Genomic DNA, 14,961 nt, shown 5'->3' with positions numbered 1-14,961 from the left:
TTCTAGTCCAGCACAATAATTAGCCACTTCTGCAAGGAAATTTAGTTCCTCTTTATGAGAAATGATATTTTGAGACTGTATCTGGTTGCTAGGGGTGCTCATTGCTCCAGAGCGCTCATTGCTTTTGGGTTGTCATTTTTTTCTTGCTTTTTGAGCAGTCAGAGTTAGGAAACAGAGTTTTTAAGAGGAAAAAAAATCATGAGATCATACTGACATTTCCAATGCAAATTACTTTTTGCAGGTATTTTGCTTAACCTCCTCAATTTTATAGTTAATTTTCCTTTTCCATCACTGAAAATCTCAGGTCCCACAACATAAACACAATTATTTATTTGCTTTTTCTACATAGTATTTATAATATTTTCAAACAACAATACCAACCACCACTGACATAAAATGACTGGATGAGTTTAGGATTTTTCAGAGGTTCTTTTTGTCTTTAGAACAAATCCCAGGGCACCTGGGTGGCTCAGTGGTTGAGTGTCAGCCTTGGGCTCAGGTTGTGATCCCCAGGACCTTGGGATTCAGTCCCGCATCAGGCTTCCCTTGGGGATCCTGCTTCTCCCTCTGCCTATGTCTCTGCCTCTCTCTCTGTCTCTCACAAATAAATAAATAAAATCTTAAAAGAGAGAGAGAGAGAAAGAAAACATAACCCACTGGAGAAGTATAGTTAAAATACCGTATTCCAAACTCACTTGAAATTTTTTCACTCTGTTGTTGTAGCAGAATTTGAAGATGGCCTCACAGAGAAATCTGATCCTAATCCCTGAATCTGTGAATACAATGAGATGTGACCCCCTTGACTATGTTAGAGGACACAGCTGACTCTAAAATAGGGCTACTATATGGGTACGCCTGACCCAGTCACCAGAGCGCTACAGAGCAAAGGGCTCTGTCTGTCTGAAAGGCGACTAACAGGAAGCCAGAGAGTTGAGCCTATGAGGACAGGACACACCTTGCTGGCCCTGAGGTGGAAGCACCACAGGAGGATGCAGGCAGTCGCTAGGAGCAGAGTGGCCCCCACCTGCCAACTAGCAAGAAAATGGGGACCTCAGCCCCACAGATGGAAGGAACCATGTTTTGCCAATGGCCGGAGTGGTGTGGAAGCAGATTCTCCCTCAGAGCTGCCAGGTAAGAGCCCAGCCTGGCCAGCACCTTGCTTTTGGCCTTGTGAGCACATGAGCAGAGAACCCAGCTGAGCCACCCGGACTTCTCCCTAAACTATGAGGTAATAAATGGGTGTTGTTTTAAGCTGCTGAATTCGTGGTAGCCTGTTATGCAGCATTAGAAAACTAGTGAAGCTCTTACACCACCAATCCCATTTATTTTTTAAAAAGATTTTATTTATTTATTTATTTATTTATTTAAGATTTTATTATTTATTTGAGAGAGAGAGAGAGCACATAAGCGGGGGTAGCAGCAGAGGAAGAGAGAGAAGCAGGCTCCCCACTGAGCAGGGAGCCTGACGAGGAGCTCAATTCCAGGACCCTGGGATCACGACCCAAGAGGAAGGCAGATGCTTAACCAACGGAGTCACCCAGGTGCCCCTATTTATTTTGTTAGAGAGAGAGAGAGAGAGAGAGAGAGAGAGAATGCAGGTGTATGGTGGGGGGGGGGGGGCAGAGAAAGGGAGAAAAGGAGAGAGAGAATCCCAAGCAAACTCCATGCTGAGCTGAGTACAGAGCCCCATGTGGAGCTCAATGTCACGACCCTGAGATCATGACCTGAGCTGAAATCAAGAGTTGGATGCTTAGCTGACTGAGTCACTCAGGCACTCCACTGCCAACCCCATTTATATTGATAGGTGATATTTGTTTTTCTTCAGTTTTTCAGGGTTGATTTTTTTCTTTTGAGTTAATTCTCTTCAGTTTTGTAAAATATATGCTTAGTTTCAGAGTCAAAACCATACAATCAGAACATTTCTAGAAATCTTGCTTCCTTCTCTGTTTTCTCCCCTATTTCTCCCTTTCTTTTATTGGAAATCATCTATTCAGTTTTGGGGTTGTTCTTCCTTTTTTTTTTTTACTTGATTTATTGATGTATAGTTGACATACAGTTTCAGTTTTACAGCATAGTGATTAGGCAATTCTATACATTTCTCCATGATCCTTACATTGAGTGTGGCCACTGTCACTGCACAATGTTATTATAATTTTATTGAACATATACTCTATGCTGTATCTTTAATCTCTGTGACATATATTTTATAACTGAAAGTTTTGTTCTTTAAAAAATAAGCAAATACCTTTATATTCATATTCTTTCCTTTTCTCACACAAAAGATAATAATATAATAAGTAAAGACTCCTGTACCTTGCGTTTTTCATTTAACAACATATCTTGGTGGCCAATCCATAATGGTTTACAGAAATTTTCTTCACTTCTTTGTTCTACCGAAGAATAAGGTATTCAATCAATACCCTGTTGACAGACATTTTAGTATTTTCAATCTTCTGTAATTATAAATAATTCTGGCTTTTAAAGACAACATTTTTTTTTTATCTGGGATAAAGTCCTGGAAGTGCTACTGTTATAGATCAAAGGGTACAAGTGTATGTAATTGGGGGCCTTTCTCCCCCAACACCAAAGGCATGGTAGCTTTTCCAACAGCAACAATTACCTGATTCCCTAACACCAACTGGCTGTCTGACAATTCAATTCAACTCCGACAATAACTTCTGGAGTCAGATCAGATCCCATACTTTAAGTATTTGGTCCCATAAGACTGCCCCCACTTCAGAAACTGGTTGCAAATGGGATGCCCAGTCTACCCACAGTTCTGTCAGGTAGGTTACCCACAAATACAGGGGTTCCCATGATGCTTCCCTCTTGGGTTCAATATCTGCTATGACTCACAGAATTCAGGAAAGAGTGTTCTTACTATTGCCAATTTATTAAAAAGGGTAAAACCCAGGAACAGTCAGATGGAAGAGACGCATAGGGCAAGGTATAAGGGTGTGCAGAGCTTCTGTGCCCTCTCCAGAAATATGTAGCAGTGTCTGTTTCCCTACAGCCTTTGCACAAAGCATGGTGTCAAACTTTTGGATTTTTGTCAATCTGTTAGGTGAAAAATAGTATGTTAGTGTCATTTCTAAAAACTATTTTTTGTAGTAATTTATTTATTAGAGTAGTAACGTATATACGGGAAGCACATATACCACAAGTTTACACCTCACTAAATTTCCACAATGAATGTATCTGTACCCCCAACACCCAGATCAAAAAACAGGAAGTTGCCAGCACTACTCTCCTGTCTTCACATTCCCTCCTGTCACTCCTCACCTCGCTGCACCCACCACCTGACTCCTAATAGCAGGGATTATTTTGACCTCTGTACTTTTAATAAATGGAATCATATAATACAGATCCTTAGGGTATTTTTTTCAAACTTCTCATTATGCTTGTGAGATTCTCCTATACTATATTATCGTATAAGGTTGTAAGTTATTCATTCTCATCACTGCGTACCTGGTATTGTATTATGTAAGTATTTTACAATTAATTTCTACATTCTATTATTGAGGAGCCTTTAGATAGCTTCTGGTTGGGGCTGTTGTAAACAGTGCTGCTATAAACATTCCAATATGCACCTTTTGTGAACACGTGCACGTATTTCTGCTAGAAGTGGAATTACAAGTCATAATGTATGTATGTTTAAGTTTAGTAGATAATGGTTCATAGTTCTGCAAAGTGGTCATACCAATTTACACTCCCAGCAGCAGTGTAGGACAGTATTGGTTGCTCCACATCCTTGTCAACATTTGGTCCTAGTCTTGTTTGAATTTGCATTTCACTTATTAGGAGTGAAACAACATTTTTTCATATGTTTTATAAACATATGCCTTACAGGCATTTTACACTTTTTTATGGACTATATTCAACATTTGCCCATTTTTATTTAGGTGTTTGGTATTTTTGCTTTAAAAATTTTTTAGACTTTATTATTATTATTATTTTTTTTTAGAGAGGGAGAGATAGACAGAATCTCCAGTCTTCATACCCAGCACAGAGCCCAACTTGGGGCTCAATCTCACAACCCTGATATTATGACCCAAGCTGAAATCAAGAGTCAGACATTCAACCAACAGAGCCATCTAGGCACTCCTTGCTTCCAAATTGTTAACAGCTTTTTAGAAATTAGAGATACTAGCCTGTACTGATTTTTTTTTTTAATTTTATTTATTTATTCATGAGAGACAGAGACTGAGAGAGAGAGAGAGAGAGAGGCAGAGACACAGGCAGAGGGAGAAGCAGGGTCCATGCTGGGAGCCCAATGTGGGACTTAATCTGGGGACTCCAGGATCATGCCTTGGGCCGAAGGCAGGCGCTAAACCACTGAGCCACCCAGGGATCCCCAACCTGGTATATTATTCCATCACCTGACTCTGTGGTAAGTTGGCTTCTGGTTGAATTTGGCCAGTGAGAGGCCCTGGGAGAAGGATGGAGGGTCAGCTGAGCTGTTTCCCCCTCTTCTTCCTTGCTTCAGCAGTGACTACACTTCCCTTGATAAAGCTGTCACAAGCACTTCCTCCTCAAAAGTTCAGCTCCCAGTGGGCTCGGGTAACATCATTTCTACCCCTTGTCTCTTCAGCTCTAGGGGAGCTGAGGACATCCTGATGCCACTTGTCTCTGGGTGCTTACATCTGGTTGTGGCTCTGCATGTACTTCCTTCATTAAAATCTCCTTACTTGAGCCATTTGGGAGTGAATTCTGGTTCAGCATGCTAATTACCACATACTTCTTTGACATAATCGCACATAGTTTTTCCTCAGTTTCCCATTTTTCCTTTAACTTGGTTGTGGTGATTTTTTTTCATGAAATTACTTTTTTTTAATTGTGCAGTCAAATGTATCTTTCCTATTATTATTACTGTGGTTCTGGGCATCATAATTAGGAAAGTTTTTCCTGCTTCCAGGTTATAAAGGAAGGAATTCTAGTTTTCCTATTTGAGTTGGAATTTATTTGAGTTTCATTTTTGACATTTTGATCTCTGACCCATTGGCATCTACCCCATACACAAACTCTTATATCACCTCCTGGGCACAAACTTTATTGGTTTGGTATATTCTATTTTCCAAGGACAGTCATAATAATGGTGAAAATTATTATAACCTTTTATTCCAATACAGTACATTTATTTTAGGATGCATAACCTCCAAAACTTTGAGTCAATAATAATTTTTTTATTTTAAGCCACCCAGTTTGAGGCACTTTATTATCACAGATGTTAGGAAACACACCAAATCTTGTAGCTCTAAAAACCGTATGCTGGAGTGCCGGGTGGTTCAGCCTCTGCCTCTGGCTCAGGTCATGATCTCAGGGTCCTGGGATCCAGTCCCCAAGTTGGGCTCCCTGCTCAGCAGGGAGTCTCCTTCTTCTTCTCCCTCTGCCCCTCCCCCTGCTTGTGTGTGCTCTCTCTCTCTCTCTCAAATAATAAAAAAAATATATTTTAAAAAAGAAACTAGGGCAGCCCCAGTGGCGCAGCTGTTTAGCGCCACCTGCAGCCTGGGGCTGATCCTAGAGACCGAGATAAGAGTCCCACATCGGGCTCCCTGCATGGAGCCTGCTTCTCCTTCTGCCTATGTCTCTGCCTCTCTCTCTCTGTGTGTCTCTCATGAATAAATAAATAAAATCTTAAAAAAAAAAAGAGTTGGGATGCTTAATTGAGTGAGCCCCTCGGGTATCCCTATAATCTGATTAAAAAAAAGAAAAGAAAAGAAACTATATGCTGAAGATTCCCAAACTTAAACCTATGACTCACACCACTTTCCAGCTCTTTACTTCACATCCTCACTTAGATAACTAATAGCCATCTCCAACAGGACATGTCCAGACTGAATTTCTGATGTCTTCACTTACCTCTACCTTCAGGTTCTGCATCTTAGCTGATGGAAACTCCAACCTTCTGCTGCTCAAATAGCCCTGGAGTCAATCCTGACACTTCTTTTTCTCTTGTACCCCACATCCATCATCTAAGGAAATCTTATTACATCCACTTAGAAAATCTAGCCAGAATCCAACCCTTTCTCATCTCCTGATAACATCTTGGTCCAACACCATCATTCTCTGCTCCAAATCCTTCCATTCTACTCCTAGCAGAAGCCAAAGTCCTTCCATGGTCTGTGAGATCCTATACAAATCCCCTCTTCTCTATTACCTGCCTGGCCCTCTCCTACTGCTTCTGGCTTGCTTGCTCTGCTCTAGCCACCCCAGCCTACTCACTCTACTTCGAAGATGCAAGGTACACTCCCACCTTTGATTCTTTTTTTTTTCCCTCTAAGATTTATTTATTTATTCGAGAGAGAGAGAGAGAGAGAGAGAGAGGCAGAGACATAGGCTGATGGAGTAGCAGGCTTCCTGCAAGGAGCCTGATGCAGGACTCGATCCCAGGACCCTGGGATCATGCCTTGAGCCAAAGGCAGATGCTCAACTGGTGAGCCACCCAGGTGTCACCAACCTTAGATTCTTTGTGTTAGTTGGTCCATCTGTCCAGAATGCCTTCCTCACACATCCAAATGATTAATTTATTCACCTCCTTCAAGTCTTTGCTCAAGCATCAGATTATCAGTATGCCCTATCCTGACCACCAAATTTAATATTAAAAACTACCCTCTATCCTTTGCATCCAGGTCTTCCATATCCTGCTCTAATTTTGGTTGGAATATAAGCTTCTTAGGGACAGGGGTCTTTGTCTGCTTTGCTCACTGGTGTATCTCAAGAACACATGATCTGTGTTCAGTAAGTATTTGCTGTAGATGAAAACACACACATTATTATGTACATTTGGATATATTTATCAGGAGCTTAAGTGCATTTTTATTTTAAAACTATGTTTTTAAAATACAATAATACACACTTATTATAAAGAATTCAATACAGAAATTGTATAAAGTAAAAAGTATCTGTTTCTACTAACCCACATCTAAATGTAATCACTATCTCTGATTTGCTGTCTACTCTTCCAGATTTCTCTTAATGCGCATACAGACATGCACACAGATACAAATATGTTTATAAAGATGGGACCATATACTTACATATTTTCTAAAACCTTTTCATTTACTATATCACAGACAACTTTCTATGTAAACACAGGTAGGTCTATTTAGTTTTTCATTGTTCCATGTGTTCCACTACATGGATAGCTGAGAATAAGCTATTTTTTTAATGAATAAGTCATTGGTTTGTGGAGGTTGCCATTACCTAGAATTTTATGCTAGGAAAACTTCATCAAATTTTTTAAAAAATTATTTAATTTAAACCCAATTCATCAATTTTTAATTTGAGATTTAAGATATTTAGGAAAAAAGGTTGACCCAGTTTACCTTTATCTATAAAGAAAAGAATTGCAAAACAAGTTATTTGCAAATAATATTACTAATGAAGAATTTAAGAAAATCAATACTTTTCTATTATCATTTAATAAAGATAATACTAGAGAAGGCCCATTTATTTTTAAATGCTGTATTTTGTTATTTTGTATGTATATATGATGTATTTTGTATGTATGTGTATATATATATATATATATACACACACACACATATACATATATGTGTGTGTGTGTGTGTGTGTGTTAACCAGAGGCAATTCTCTACCATTTACTAAATTAGTTTGAGATTGGAAGGGCAGAGCTCTTTGGATGATACCAACTCTGCCTCCCCTGTCCTACTCCACCCAGAGACACACTTTGCAGAAGCAGGTCTCCCCAAAACAGGTTAGGCTGTAGAGGCAGTGTGCTGAAAAACAGCTTCTATGCTTATTGAGCAGCTGACAAAAGGAGCCTGTATTAGGAGAATCCTGAGTACTTTTTGGTAGCCTACTTTTAGTTTCTGTACAACACTTGGAAGTACTCAAATCTATTCCTTGCCAAATATTTCTACTTTCACTGATTCAGGACCTTGCAGTCCCCCAGCCTCTCTACATTTTCATTTTTACTTAACACTTAACATAGAACTTACTATATACCAGGCCTCATTCTAATTGCTTTGTGATTATTAACTCATCTAATCTTCCTAGGTACTGTTACAATCCATTCTATATGTACATGTTTGCATGTAGAAGAGTATGTCTTAATCAGTTCATACTGTTGTGTATACCATAGACTGGCTTAAGCAACAAATATCTATTTCCCCAGTTGTGGAGGCTGGGAAGTCCAAGACCAAGGTGCCAATAGGTCTCACATCGGATGAGGATCTGCTTTCTGATTTGCAGGTGGCTATTTATTTTTGTACCTACCCGTGGTAGAGTTCAGACAGAGAGAGGTAAGCTCTGTTGGGCATTTTCTTAAAGGGTACCAATCCCCTCCCAAATCACCTCCCACAGTCCCTACCTCCAAATACCATTATAGAGGGGATTAGGCTTCAACATAGGAATTTGGAGTGGGGGGGCCACAAACATTCAGTCCATAGCAGTGTGTGCGTGCATGTATCTACACATTGACATTTACCGGACACCTACTATGTGTAGGATTTCCACTCATTGTGTCATTTAATCCTCACAAGGACTTAGTACAACAGTGATCCTCAGATGATAGATGTGGATGTTGAGGAAGAGAGAAGGTACATAAGATGTCTTGGTAGGAGTGAGAGAAAGAAAGAATTGAAGTCCTTAATTTTGAATTTAATGAATGGAGATGTCTATCAACTAGCAGTAAGTCATCATGGTGACTAAATGAAATAATGCAGGGGATCCTTGGGTAGCTCAGCGGTTTAGCACCTGCCTTTGGCCCCGGGGTGTGGTTCTGGAGTCCCAGGATCGAGTCCCACATCAGGCTCCCTGCATGGAGCCTGCTTCTCTCTCTGCCTGTGTCTCTGTCTCTCTCTCTGTGTGTGTCTCTCATGAATAAATAAATAGAATATTTTAAAAAAATAAATGAAATAATGCAAATAAAATGCCAAATAAGGAAATTGATACATAGTAGGAGCCCAATATATATTTGTCAAATAGGATTGTCTACTTCCCTATAGAGACCATCTTTGACAAAGTTGCCTGGGTTTGACCGACACAGAGAATCTACCATCCTGACAGCAAAAGATATTCTACAGAAATTTTCAAATACCTATATTTCCTATAATTTTGGACAGATTCTTCTTCCTTCTCTCTTGCCAACCTGTATACACACACACACACAAACACACACACACGTACACACACACACCCTGTTCTCACCCTCAAATATGAGGCAGAGTGCAGAGACAAGACACCTTCCAGTGAGTCTGCAGACACAGACTCATGGATGGCTTTGCTCACAGGTGGACATGACCCAGAGTACGCCCATGCCTGTGAAACCAGTTTGTAGATACATTGCTCCCTCTTCTTTATATATGGTTTTCAGTGTGCTAGAGCTATTTTATCAGCCATAATGTGTTCATGTCTTCTTTTATAAGACTTCAGCATTTTCTAGAAATACGCACAGTGTCAAGACAGAAGAGAAAACTACTTACATGTGTGATATCACAAAAGAAGGAGGAACTAAGGAGAAAGTTTGGAGGCTTGTTTCCATGTTATCCTGTGCATCAGGATCACCTGAGGGATGTGCTCGGCAAGATGCAGACTTCCAGCATGCTACCCTAGACCTTATACACTCGATAGAGAGGTAATTCTGAAGTCTAACACACCCTTTTAAAATAACAGATATAACAACCTTTTAGTATCTTGAAATAGAATTCATAATAACAATCTATTTACACACCGAATTTTGAAACTCTTAATATTAGTAATAATGGGAGGTGATTATATCACTCTTCTAGCCATAATTTTCATCACATCCAGAAAAACCAAAGGATCTGTAAGACTTTGCACAATCTGGTCTCCTGTTTCCTGTCTGAACTCATATCCTATTTTTCTACCTCCTAAGCATGCTTCTCAAGCCACACTGGTCTCGTCACTATTTCTTAAACAGCCTAGATAGATTGCCTCCTTGGGGCCTTTGCACTGCCTTTCTCCATGCCTGAAACATGCTTTCTCAGATGCCTACTGGGCTGACTCCTTAACATCAAGCATTCTCTCAAAAGAAAGATGAATGGATAAAGAAGATGTGGTTTATGTATACAATGGAATATTACTCAGCCGTTAGAAACGACAAATACCCACCATCTGCTTCAAGGTGGATGGCACTGGAGGGTATTATGCTGAGTGAAATGAGTCAATTGGAGAAGGACAAACATTATATGTTCTCATTCATTTGGGGAATATAAATAATAGTGAAAGGGAATAGAAGGGAAGGGAGAAGAAATGGGTAGGAAATATCAGAAAGGGAGACAGAACATAAAGACTCCTAACTCTGGGAAATGAACTAGGGGTGGTGGAAGGGGAGGAGGGCGGGGAGTGGGGGTGAATGGGTGACAGGCACTGAGGGGGGCACTTGACGGGATGAGCACTGGGTGTTATTCTGTATGTTGGCAAATTGAACACCAATAAAAAAAATTATTATTGAAAAAATATTTATTTGTTGACCATTTATCTGTGAGTTTACTTCTGGACTCTGAATTCCATTTCATTGATCTATGTCAGATTTTATACCAGTGCCGTACTGTTTTGATCTCTATAACTTTGTAATAAATTTGAAATAAGATACCTACCTTCTCAGTGAAGCTTTCCCTGATGACTCTTTAACCTTTCAAGCCCCACCCCCACTCCTGAACTTCATTTCTCCTTCCTGGCTTTCTTCTTCTTATTTTTTAAGCACTTTATCACTGTCTAAAATAGAATATATTTTGCTCTATTTTATTATCTTTTTTACTGTGTCTCCCTCATCCAAATATAAGCTCCATGATGTCAGGGATTGTTGTCTTTCTTGTTTACTGTTGTAATTTTAGGGCCAGGCACTGGCATATGGTACTCAGAAAACTGTTGTTGAATGAATGAATAGCAACATGATGCTCATTTCAATATGTTAATCCTACTATATGACACTGTGAATTGGTCAGACACTTGAAGTTGTAGATAAGATCCCGGTGACTGTGACATATATAAATGCAGACCGGGTCACTGAATTTTTGTTGGTAAATCCAATACCATGGGGAGCATTGTTAACAAGGATGTGATTTTCCAAACTGATAAGTCTTAGTGAGGTTTGAACAAATCAAAGTACACTCTTCCTTTCAAATTACACAGGAATAGCATTCCTGGACGCACTGGTATGTAACAAAACAAAACAAAACAAAACAAAACAAAAACCAACTTCTTTGTGCTTAGTTGTAAATAGTTTGACTCTAGACTTGGAAAATAACCACTTTGTGGGTCTTTTAAAAATCACATGTAAAGGCAATTGTTCTCCTTGTCACATACTTCAAGATATCTGGTATCCTTGGCCTTATCCACTAAATGTCTAGAGTACCCTCTAATCATTGTGACAATCCCAAAATGCTCCCAGAGATTTCCAAAATGTCATATTGAGAGCTGCTGAGTTAGATGTTTTCTGTTTCAAATAACAGAAATTAAACCTGCAGTGGCTTAATAAAATAATATTTTTTGCTTCCTATAGCTGATCAGTCTGGGGGTATATCAACTTCAGGGAAGGCTTCATCAAGGATCAAATGATTTAGCTGGCACCTCAGTTCTACTATTTCTCATTCTCTCTTTCCTCAGATGTTGGTTCCACCTACCCAGCAATCTCACCAAAATGTCCTAGAGGCTTCATCCTGACCCAAGAGGCCTGCGGCTTATCTCCATCCCTGAGCCAAGCATCTGGCTGGAAAAAGTATGAAATGCTGACAATGAGAGTCCAGCCCTGGGGTTGGGGAGAGGTCATCCTGTGCAAACCTCATGACTGACCCCCTGGGGGAAGCAATGGTTTCCCAAAGGAAATTTGAGGGCATATTACCCTTGGGAGAGGGAACGGGTGCAGAGCAGCAAACAGCAGCTCCCCTAACTCCTGCCGAGTCAGTCTCTCCAGGAGGAGGGCCTGAAACAGCATTCTAACAAACTCCATACGAGATTCTTTTTATTTTAAAAGAGCTTTATTGGACATAATTTACATACCATAAATTTCATCCCTTTAAAATGTACGAGTCATGGGTTTTGGGTATACTCACAGCCTTGTACAATCATCACCATAATCTAATTTTATAACATTTCCTCCCCTTTAAGGGAAACTTTGTATCCACCAGCAGTCACCTGCTATCACCCCACCGCAGCCCTAGGGGATCATTAACCTGTCTCTATGTATTTACCTCTCCCAGCTATTACATATCAATGGAATCATAACAATATGCGGCCTTTTCTGTTTGGCTTCTTTCACTTAGCCCCATGGTTTCAAGGTCTGCTCATGTTGGAGCGTGCATCAATACTTCATCCCTTTCTATGACCGAGTAATATTCCACCACATGGATAGACCACATTTTGTATCCAGTCGTCAACTGACAGGCAATTGGGTTTGTTTCTGCTCTTTAGCTATTATGAATTATGCTGCCATGAGCATTCATATATAGATTTTTGGGTGGATGTAGGTTTTTCTCTCGTGATTTAATACCTGCAAGTGGAATTGCTGGGTCATGTGGTAACTTTATGTCTAACATTTTGAGGAACTAACAAACTTTTCTAAAGTGGCTGCATTATTTTGCATTCTCACCTGCAGTGTAGGGTTCTAAGTCTTCCCTATCTTCCACAACGCTGGTCATCATCTTTTTCATTATAGACATCTTAATGCTTGTGAAGTGGAATCTCATTTGTTTTCATATACATTTCCCTGCTGATTAGTGATGTCCAGCGTGTGCTTATAGGCTCTTTCTATACCTTCTTTGAGGAAGTGTTTAGATCCTTTACCCTTTTTAAAGTAGAATGTTTTTCTTTTTATCATTGAGGTGTAGAAGTTCTTTATAGATTCTGGATATAAGTCCTTTATTTTCCTTTTTTTAAAAGATTTTATTTATTTATTCATGAGACACACACACACACACACACACAGAGAGAGAGAGAGAGAGAGAGAGAGTGGCAGAGACACAGGCAGAGAGAGAAGCAGGCTCCATGCAGGGAGCCAGACATGGAACTCGATCCCAGGTCTCCAGGATTAGGCCCTGGGCCGAAGGCAGATGCTCAACCGCTGAGCCACCCAGGCGTCCCAAGTCCTTTATTTTCCTATTCTGTGAGTTGTCTTTTTTTTCATGGTGTCCTGGGAAGCACTGAAGTTTTTAATTTTGATGAAATCCAACACATCAAACCTCTCTTTAATCACTTGTGCTTCTGGTGTTGCAGCTAAGAAATCTCTTAGGGATTCTTGAGAATCCTAAAGTTTGAGAACCAGATGCCCCTTAAGACAGATTTTAGCTATTTTTATTTTTTTCATTTAATTTATTTAAAAAGTTGGCCCTGGTCCTATAGTGGTGAATAAGCCAGATAGGGTTCCTGCTCTCATGGAGTTTGTATCTACCAATGGTGGCATACTATAAGTAAATAAAAAAAAAAATTAGATATGCTATACATTGAAATAAATTTTATATAGAAAAAGCATAGGGAGCTCTGAGAGAGAGCAAAGGTTAGAGAACCTCTTTTGGACTGGTCAGGGAAGACTTCTTTGAGGAGGTGACACTGAAGATGTGAAGGGTAAGGAGTCAATCTTTGAAGAGTAGGGGAATAATATTTTTTGCAGAAGGAACAGCATACTCACAGTTTTGCTTTGACTAGTTTTATGCAGACTACTGGATTGGAAAAATACTTTATTTTCAAGATGTCTTACCATATGCAGATTCCTCAAACAGCATTTAGGATTCACTTGGACAAAGCCTCTCATTATCTTAGTTCAGAAATCTTTGGGGGACTCCAAAAGGAATTACTTATGACGGTGCCTCGGAAAAGGAGACTTACTATGTATCTCTCTTTTCTTGAAAACAATTCTCACACAAAATCCATGTCATGTTTTTCACACAACTATACATGACTTAAGTGAAATAACTGATAACAATTTTTCTATCTTTTCTCTGCCTCCAAGTGACTACTGCTTACAGCTCATTATTAGCTCCAGAAGGAAAAAAAAAATCTTAAGAGAGCAATTGAAAAAATGCATTTGTTGGCAGCAATTTCTATCCTTGCATGTTCTAAGCTTATGAGCTATGGGAAGAAAAACCTTTGTGATAAATAATATATTTGATAACGAGCATCAGGGGAGCAAAGGCTTTCAGTTGAAGAGTTCAAAATGAAATAGAAGAAGTATGGGAAGGGTGTCTTTTTACATCATGAGTGGATATGAAGGCACAAGATCCATAATTGTTTTTCTTATTCTCTCCGCGCCAACCTATTGTGTATCTTCTCAGACCTTTCTTAAATAACAACTTTCAAAAGGGCTCTCTCTCAGCTCTCAGGCTCTGTGGCACCAGATGTCTTACTTACATTATCTCATTTTATCTTTTTAAATGCAACTGATAGGTATGAGTATGCCTATTTTATATATGAATAAGCTGAGATTCAGAAAGGTTAAATAAATAACTCCCTCGGGGTCACAAAGATTAGCCAGTGCCACAGTCCATGCTGATTAAAACAAACAAATAAACTAGGGACTTCAGAATAAAAGTTTAAAATAATCTGCTTTAACACACTGCTTTAAGCTTCTTCAGCATCTGGGTCTCTGGTGACCTAGACTCTGAGAGGAGTTTCAGCTTCCGGTTTTGGACCAAATAAAGCATCCATCCCATAGGAATATTAAGGCATCCATTAACTTTTTTTTTTTTTTCCCTCCCCATTATTCCATTTGTCCCTGAAGACGAGCTGGTGTTTGGGAAGTGCTAGACAGTAAATTATTGCTTTAAATGGTGCTTCAGTGGCCTAATAACAATAAGGAAGCAGCTCCCACAGTCCCAACCGGTAGATAAGGGAATACTTAATGCCTTCATCAAAGCAGATGGATTTCGGAGGAATCTGGGTCCTGCCCTGGGCACAGCATCAGTTTTCGCTGGAGTTTGGTGAACTGCGCTTTCTAAATTCTGACCTGAGTCTTGCAGACCGGGTTTCTCTTTCTCTCTCCCT

General features: G+C 39.7%; 1 protein-coding gene across 3 annotated transcripts in view; it reads left to right on the top strand.

The window, feature by feature from the left end:
• Positions 1 to 11,590: 11,590 nt before the first annotated feature.
• Positions 11,591 to 14,961, top strand: part of GPR161 (G protein-coupled receptor 161) — a 47,409-nt gene continuing 44,038 nt past the window's right edge. For 2 of the 3 annotated variants that reach the window (XM_077901552.1, XM_077901549.1), the window contains exon 1: positions 11,591 to 11,704. The gene's annotated coding sequence lies outside the window, so the exon portion shown is untranslated. Of the gene's footprint in view, positions 11,705 to 14,749; positions 14,898 to 14,961 lie in introns of those variants that run through there. The other variant, XM_077901550.1, reaches the window with a different exon arrangement.

The sequence above is a fragment of the Canis aureus genome, chromosome 6, assembly GCF_053574225.1.
Source record: "Canis aureus isolate CA01 chromosome 6, VMU_Caureus_v.1.0, whole genome shotgun sequence".
Lineage (NCBI taxonomy): Eukaryota > Metazoa > Chordata > Mammalia > Carnivora > Canidae > Canis > Canis aureus.
This window is presented reverse-complemented; position numbering and strand designations above follow the sequence as displayed.